The sequence below is a fragment of the Alligator sinensis genome, unplaced genomic scaffold (assembly GCF_000455745.1).
Source record: "Alligator sinensis unplaced genomic scaffold, ASM45574v1 scaffold229_1, whole genome shotgun sequence".
Classification (NCBI taxonomy): Eukaryota; Metazoa; Chordata; order Crocodylia; family Alligatoridae; genus Alligator; species Alligator sinensis.
This window is the reverse complement of record NW_005842821.1, coordinates 205895-215056: the sequence shown is the minus strand read 5'-3', so window position 1 is coordinate 215056 and position 9162 is coordinate 205895.

The window sequence follows — 9162 nt, the reverse complement described above, 5'->3', positions numbered from 1 at the left end:
AAGCCTGAGTCTGAATTGATTCAATCTTTGCAGGTTAGTCTAACCTGGCTAGACTAAATCACTTTGTAACTGCACAGACATCCCAGACATGCAGGCACATGCCTGCAGTGGCTCAGCCTAGAAGCCGGGTTGTGCTAGAGCAGCTCTCCTTTCCCTTCCACAACACTGAGCTGAGGGGGCATGGTGGGGCCAGGCCCCAGCAGGACACTTTGATTAGGGAGAGGTTCTTCCCACTTCTATGCAGCCCAGCAGGAAACTGATAACAGTGTTTATCATCCCTAACTCAGTGTTCATCACCTTATTAAAAAAAACACAACAGAGGGACATTACCAGCTACCAGTTGACTACACCTTTGTCCTGTCTGCCATGGCATGGACAGTAGCCAGCATGTGGTCTGCTAGCTAATGTTGAGAGGTGTCTGTAAGGCAAAGGGGATGGGGAGAGGAGAGGTGGGGAGCAGGGACGCCTGCAGTCTGTGCTGATCTGCAGCCAGGGAGCAGAGAGGAGGGGTCAGCTTTGCTGTGTAGCAGAGAGCTCTACCTAGCTGAAAGAACATGCCTGGATGTTAGGGGTGTTTGATTTAACTTAAATCAGCAAAAGGGCTGGGACAGACATTGCATAAACTGGTTTGACCTAAATCAGTTAAGTTTGATACTACATTTAACTAGGTTTATCTCAAACCTGTTTAAGCCATTTTCAAACTGGCTTATGTGCACTGAACATCTGTTCTGTTACAGGTTTAAACCAGTTTCTGATCACTTAAACCAGTTTTTGTGTAACTTCTGTCCCTAGCCCAGGTGGGTAATAAAACTGGAACAGATTAACCACAGAAGTTGTGGAATCTCCATCTCTGAAGGTTTTTAAGATCTGGGTATACAAAGCCTTGGCTGAGATGATTTAGTTGGGGATGGTCCTGCTTTGAAAAATGGGGTTTAGACTACATGACCTCCTGAGGTTCCTTCCAATCCTAATTTTCTATGATTCTATGACTTCCCCATCGTAGAATGCAAATATCTCTTTATAAGCATACATTTCAGAATACTGCATTCTCCACTAATAATAGGTACAAGCAAGCTTAAAGAATCTTGAGTGGAAGCCTTTTGAAAAAGGACAAAAGCTTGTTTTTCTGCAGAAATGCAGCTGGTAAATGTCCCAGATTTTGGGCACATGTTAGTCATTTATCATGAGCTTGAAGTTTACTTGAAAGATCAAGGGCATTATGACAGAGGATGCCTTCACTGGCAAATTTCCTTTTTTGCCAGTCCTAACTTCTCACGAGCTTTCTGTGGTAAGCCAGTGTCCTTACCAATTTGACTACAAGAACTGTAGGAACCTTCTTTCTCTAGTAGTGACACCCAACCATAAAGGGGCAAAGTAGCAGAAGAATTGTTTATTTGTGGCTCTACCTTTTTGCCTCAGCCTGCAAAGCTGGCTAGACATATGTAGTGTTTCCTGAACCCTATAGAAGCTAGGGTAGGATGAGAGATTTTGTCCCCATCCATTGCACACTTTTTAGGATTTTTTGTTGGAATGGTGTGTCTCCAACTTCACTCCCATAAGGGGCTCTGGCTCAAAGCCTTTGTTCAGCCTTAAGTGTATTTTTTATTTGCCAGCCTCTTAATGTATTAAACCATCATTAGCTACTTGTTCTCCTCTCACACAAAACAGGTTTAGAAAATCTATTTTACTGAGAGCTAGTATATCTAATTTGTAAGAATTCACTAAAGCTTGTCAGTCATACTAAAGCATTTAATCATCTGTGACATTAAAATAAAGCACTTTAAAACCTTTGGCATGGAGTGCTTTTGTTAAGAAAGTACAGTAATGGTATTCACTCAGTTGGTAACAGTGAACAAAATGGCAAAGGATAAGTCTTAACAAAATATGGTCATTCTTATAACTCTTTCACACTGATCTAAGCTGAAAATCTTATATGTTCCTACAAACAACAACGTATTCTCATTGTAGTAATTCCTATGTTTCCCCTTACTGTAATCTGTTGCCATGAGGGAGAAGGATATAATAATGTGGGGACAAACACTTGTTATATGACAGATGACTGGGGGTTTATTCATTCATTCCAGTTTGATTTTGCTTTGGATTATGAGGCTGATGGTTATTTTTTTTCCTTCTGTTCAGAGGAAACACAGCAAAGATGGAAAATTAATTGTATTGTTAAATAAAGCACAAATTCAAAAGTGAACAGCATAGCAATATGGAGAGACTAATTGGCTGCAGCCCTCCAGGGCGTGGCCCTCCATATTTGTGCCTCAGCTCTGTGCCCCAGCTCTGTGCCCCAGGGCATACCCCTGCACATATGGTCCAGTGTGCAGCAAATTGTCCTAGGTGAGGTATGGGAGGCTGGCCCCAGCAGCCTTACCTGGGGTCCTGGAGGCCTCCCAGGGCAGCAGTGGTGCTGATCCAGCTGCATGAAGCCTGGATGGCAGCCAAAGCATGGCTCTGGATGACTAGGCTGTTTCTGGCAGTGCACACTGCTGCCATGTATACCGTGCCACTGTTTTTGCAGTGCTTTTTTGACACCAGCATCTTTTCATGTCAAATTTTGGCACTGCGCTGCTAATTAGCAGCATGGCAATTGGGTGGATGTGTGCTGCAGGCAGTTTGCAGCACCTCAAACAACTCGGAGCACTGCAAACCACACTGCATACTTGTCTGGATGTGCCCCTAGTAGCTATAAAGATTGTGCTTTTAGGTGTTTATAGCTCAGTTAAAATAGAACTCAGTGCTCATGAGACTCAGCTGAAATTTCTAGGAGTAACCGTCCTACATTTAGAGTAAGACTAAGAATTGGTGGCAACTATTTTAACTCAATTTTGAGAGTAGCACTTTAAGGATATAGATCATTTACACATAGATGCTTTAGGTAAACCTTTATTTCATTCTTAAAAATGACTGCTACTTTCTCCAGTAGTTCCTTGTTGATTTTGAGTCTACAGCCTTCGCCTCCCACTTCTTAGAGAAACAGTCTTATTTCATCATGAGAGAAGCTCATAATCCTTTTTTAAAGTCAGCTATTGCCAAGGAATTTGTTAGAATAAGGTGTTCTATGGCAGATAACAAGCATTATAATTTCACTGCAGGATCAATGAAAAATTATCTGGACTAATAGGGAACAAGCACTTCATGTAAAACTTACTGGGGATAAAAACTGTCTGTTATATATTTGTACAGTGTCCTGTCCAGGTATAACGGAATTGTGATCACTCTAATATTAATCTGAAGTGTTAATTTAATGGCAAACACTTCAGAATTTTACAAAAATTAACACTCCACAGTTGTGCTGAAAATATATTTAACTTAATGGTAAAATACCTACATGACCTATAATGCATGAAATATAGGTTTTCATGAGGTTAGTGATAGGGCTGTGCGAAGCTTCAGGTGGTGATTCGATTCAGAGGAGATTTGGCCCGATTTGGTGGCTGAGTCTCCAAATCCGAATTGAATCAGGGAATCAATTTAAAGGTCTGAATCCATACAAAGCTCTCCAACTGTTTGGAAAAGATTCAGAGAGCTTTGATGATTTGGGCGGTCTCCGGTGGCTGCAGCAGGGAGCTGCAGCCACTCTGAGCTGGCAAATACTAGGGGTGGGAAGGGCTGGGGGAGGAGACCATGGGGGACCCCTGTCAGCCCCCTCACCTCCCCACTCCCCACATAGCTGCCCCCGCTGGACCCAGCTCTGTACTTTAAATAAAGCCTTGGTGCTCACTGGGTGCTGCCGGGCAGGGGGGTGATGCCTGCTGCCCCCCACCACCCCACACTTCATGGGGGGCTCTGCATGATCCCCCTGACCTCCCCTGCTCCCCAGCCCCACCATGGGTGCCCCGCCTGGGCCAGCTCTGGCCCTTTAAGAAAACAACAAAACAAAACTGGAAAAGCCCCAGGACTCACTGCCCCTGCAACAGCCTCAGGGCTTTGTGGGGACTGTGAAAAAGCTCCCCATGTGGTGTAGGGCAGTAAGTCCCAGGGTTTTTGTTTGTTTTTTTTTCTTAAAGGGCCAGAGCTAGCCTGGGCAGGGCACCTGTAGGGGGTAGGGGGCCTGGGGATTCAAGGGGAGGTCAGGGGCTTGTGCAGAGTTCCCCATGCCACGTGGGGCAGCGGAGATCACCCCCCGCACCTGGCAGCACCCGCTGAGCCAGGGCTTTTTTTTTTTTTTTAAACAAGAGCTGGGACAGGCAGGACAGCCATTGCCAGGCTGGGAGAGGAGGCAGGAGATCGGCCTGGCTGATTCGGAGATTTGGTAGCAGCCAAATCTCTAAATCAGATTTGGCTGAATCAATTTGGGACAGCGATTCAAATCACCAAATCAAATCACTGTCCCCTGAATTGGCTGAATCCGAAGCGAATACTTTGTGCAGGCCTAGTTAGTGAGTCAGAGAAAAGCTGCTATGCTGTAATACATGTGAGCTATAGGGAAGTTGAAAGAACAAAGTAGTTTTACAGCAGGATAAACCACCTTAAAAGTTATATCGCCCTTAATTAAAATCACTGAGATGGCATCTATGCAACTTTTGTTGTAAATTACAATATCAAATATATAGAAAACATACCAAGCAAAGAGTTTGCATGCAATATAATCTACGCACATACATGCATACAGATATGCAACCTTCATCAGGGGAAGGAGCTGCACAAGGAGAAAGGGATGTTTCACCAACTAGAAAGGCAACAAGAGAAACAGAAACCCAGGTAAGCAACAATGGGAACAGCAGTCCTGGGAGCAGGGGGGAGGTACGTGCACTCTCAGGAGACCTCACATGTCTGTACACCAATGCATGTAGTATGGGGGGCAAGCAGGAGGAACTTTGCCTTATGATAGCAGGGAAAAATCCAGACTTAGTGGGGCTCACAGAAACCTGGTGGGATCCTACTCATGACTGTGCAGTGGGCGTTCAGGGATACACACTATATAGAAGGGACAGAACTGGGAGAAAAGGTGGTGGGGGTCACCCTCTATGTCAAAGAGCAACTCACATCATCAAGAATTAGCCTTGGGGAGGAGGAAGGTCAGGCAGAGGCACTATGGGTCAAACTTCAAGGGGAGCAAGGCAAAAGGGATCTTACAGTGGATGTCAACTATGGACCACCCTGCCAAGGGTTTGAGTTGGACCAGGATTTCTCAGTACAGCTTATAGAGGCAGTTGGGTCTAGGGATGTTGTCATCATGGAGGACCTAAACTACACAGATATCTGCTGGGAGGAGCAGTCAGCCAGGTCTGACTGCTCGCGTAGGTTCCTAGCTGAAATACAGGACATCTACCTTATCCAGGAGATGCACAGCCCCACTAGGGGAGATGCCTTGCTGGACCTAGTCTTGACCACTGGGGATGACCTCGTGGGGGGACTGCGGGTCCTTGACTACCTGGGTGACAGTGATCATCGCCTGCTGGAATTCACCATCCAGTGCAGGTTGTTGAGGGCTTATACCAAGACTAAAGCCCCTGACTTCAGAAGGGCCAACTTCAACAAACTTAGGAAATTAGTGGGGGAGGCACTGAGGGCCCAAAAGGTAGAGGATATAGGAATCCATGAGGGATGGTTGTACCTTAAGGGGATGAACCTCCAGGCTCAGAGTGCGACAGTTCCTGAGAGAAAGAAGTGGGGTAAGAGTGCTCTGAAACCCCCATGGCTCAGCAAAGGCATTCGAGAATGCCTGAGGGCCAAAAGGGAGGCGTACTCCTGCTGGAAGAGAGGGGCTATCACCAAGGAAGAATACTTCTCCTTGGCCCTTGAGTGTAGGAGGGCCATTAGGAAGGCCAAGGCAGGGGTGGAGCTCAGGCTAGCGACCAGGATTAAGGACAAAAAAAGTCCTTCTTTAAATACATTGAGAGTAAGAAGGGGGCACTGGGTAATGTAGGGCCCCTGTTAGACACAAATGGTAATCTTGTGGCTACACCAGATGAGAAAGCTGAAATCTTTAACAAATTCTTAGCCTCTGTTTTCTTGGACAGGGAACAGGACAGGTCTCCCACCACTGGTAGGGGCAATCTTGAGGATAGCACTGCCAGGCCTTGGGTCTTTGCAGAAGTAGTTAGGGATCTTCTGGAAGGGCTGGATGTTTTAAAATCTGCGGGCCCTGATGCCCTCCACCCACGGGTCTTGAGAGCTGGCGGGGGTCATTGCTGTGCCCTTGGCCCGGCTGTACAAGCGATCGTGGTCCACAGGCCAGGTGCCTGGAGATTGGAAACAAGCTAACGTGGTCCCCATCTATAAGAAAGGAGGACCCAGGAAACTATAGGCCCATAAGCTTCACATCGGTCTTGGGGAAAATTATCAAGGAACGTATCTGTGAGGGGCCAGCAGGGGAGATCACACCCAGGGGAAATCAACATGGGTTCAAAGGCAGGTCCTGCCAGACCAACCTGATGGCCTTTTATGACCAGGTAACTAAATCCCTGGATGATGGTGTCGCCGTGGACATAGTCTTTCTGGACTTTAAGAAGGCCTTTTACACTGTCTCTCACCCCATTCTCATTAATAAACTGAGCAACTGTGACATTGATGCCTACACAGTTGGATGGGTAAAAAATTGGCTGATGCGGCGCACCCAGAGAGTAGTGGTGGACGGGTTGTACTCAACCTGGCAAGATGTGAGCTCGGTCCTGGGGCCTACACTGTTCAACATCTTCATCAGCGACTTGGACAAGGGGGTGGAAAACATGTTGTCCAAGTTTGCAGATGACACCAATATGTGAGAAGAGGTAGGCACGCTCGAAGGGAAGAGAGAGGCTGCAATTAGACTTAGACAGACTACAGAAGTGGGCGGATGGTAATAGGATGGGCTTCAATGTAGATAAATGCAGGGTGCTGCATCTGAGGAGAAGGAATCCACAGCATATATACAAGCTGGGGAGCTCCCGCCTTGTGAGCACAGAGGTGGAAAGGGATCTTGGAGTCATTATGTGATACTCCCTTCTACGCGACATTGGTCCAGCCTCAATTGGAGTACTGCATCCAGTTCTGGGCACCACACTTTAAGAAGGATGTGGCCTGCCTTGAGAGGGTGCAGAGGAGGGCCACCCGCTTGGTTGGAGGGCAACAGGGCAGGCCCTATGAGGAGAGGCTGAGGGACCTGAACCTGTTCAGCCTCAGCAAGCAAAGGCTGAGGGGGAATTTGGTGGCTGCCTACAAACTCATTGTGGGAGATCAGCAGCAAATAGGAAGGGTCCTATTCCCCCCAGCAGCACCTGGGGTGATGAGGAACAATGGGCAGAAGCTGCTGGAGAATAGGTTCAGGTTAGATATTAGGAGGCACTATTTCACTGTCAGGGTAGCTAGGATCTGGAACCAACTTCCTAGGAAAGTGGTCCCCACTCCTACCTTGGGTAAATTCAAAAAGAGGTTGGATGAACACCTGTCTGGGGACATGTGATCTCAGCGTGTGCTCCGACCAGTGGCGGGGGGGTAGACTTGATGATCTATTCAGGTCCCTTCTGACTCCTAACTACTATGAAACTATAAAACCTTATTAGTGCTCTAATTTGTTTTTTTGGATCACACCAGCTCCATTTCTGCTGATGGGAGTTCTGTTCACTTACTGAGCAAAGAATAAACCTTGTAATTCTCAAATTACAACCCCATCTGCAGTAAATTTGAACATCTTTTCCTCCTAATTCAATTCGGCTCCCTGAGAAGGTCCCTCATAGGACACAAGTCACTTTGTAAAAGACACTTCTCTACAACAACTAAAAGAAGGCTTCTTCCTTTCTTTCTCTTTTTAAAGCACTAAATAACAAGTTTAGGGTAAAACAATAATATTCAAGAAATATAGCATGGAAGGAGCAAGACAGATTGCTACCAAGTTCTATATTACTTTAATTAAAACAAAAACAAAACACTGAGAGATTATCATCTCCAATGCTGAAACTGGGATACAGAATTTCATATTCCATGTAAAGCCAAGGGCAGCTTTTCTGAGGTAAAGATATACCTATTCTAAACCAGACCAGCTAGTCAGTGAAAAATGCCTTTTCTCACTAAACCGAAGTAAGAAAACTTCCCAGATTCTATTTTCTATTAGGAGAATTGCCTTCCCAGAGGGCTATGAGCCTGAGTATAAACTGACTCTCAACCTCTTCCAGGCCTCAAAGACAGAAAAGAAAAAAGCCAGGGGACTCACTCAGCCTCTCATTTTTCTTCCCTCCACTTTCCCCTCTGCCCCCACCCACCATTCCTCTTCCAAGCTGCATCCTCCAAGATCTAAGGGGAGAAAGCAAGGAGGTCGAGTATTGGAAAAAGCTGCACTTCCAACTCCATCACCTTCTGTCTCCTTCATTTTAAGGTGAGGAGTGCTGAGGACAAAGTAAGGAGACTGAATTGCTTCTCCTTGAGGTGGCCTTAAACACTTGTCAGCTTCACTTTCTCCCAGCTGGAAGCCAAACAATTCTGTTTAGGAGCTCCCCAAACCTGAATTATTCTTGAAATCCCTTATCACAAGAAATTGACACTTAACCCTTTTTTGGACTGGAGATTTTTCAAAAATGTGCATTTTTGCCCGGGAAGGGATCTCTGTTTTCCAGCCAAGCGCTGTAGTACTACTCTCAAGTGCTTGGGTAGAAGCAATATTTTCACCAGTGCAGATATTGCTACTCTTATTTGTTCTACCTCTGAGGTATCTATAAAAGCTGTTAGGTTCTTCCTTCCCAAGGATAATGTGACAGCAACCGCTCACCCTAAAATAAAGGAGAGAGAAGTCCCTGGAAGATGGACTTGGAAGAACAGCTCTTTCCTTCAGGTGACATCCTGTGTCTGTTACAGGTTTTGAGCTAATTTGCTCTGACCTTTGCTTGCCATTCTGTATAATAACTGTCCTTATACAGTCCAGCACTCCATCAAACCCCTAGCCAGATTGGTGAGAGTTGGACAACTTGAGGCCCCCTAAATAGCAACATGTTACATACATACATCTCTCCCCCTCCCCATACACACACACCTCCAGTCCCCGCACTGTCCCCCGCTGTGCTCAGAGGCCTCAAGCACCGCTGCCAGAGCTGGTGAGTACAGGGCTTTTTTTAAGTGCCAGGAGGCTGGGCTGGGTGGGGGATGGGGCCAGGCAGGGCAGCCACAGGGGCTTCTCCCACAGTTCCTCCAACTGTGCCTGCCTCTGCCCCAGTGGGGGGGGTCATGGGGACTCTGCCCTGC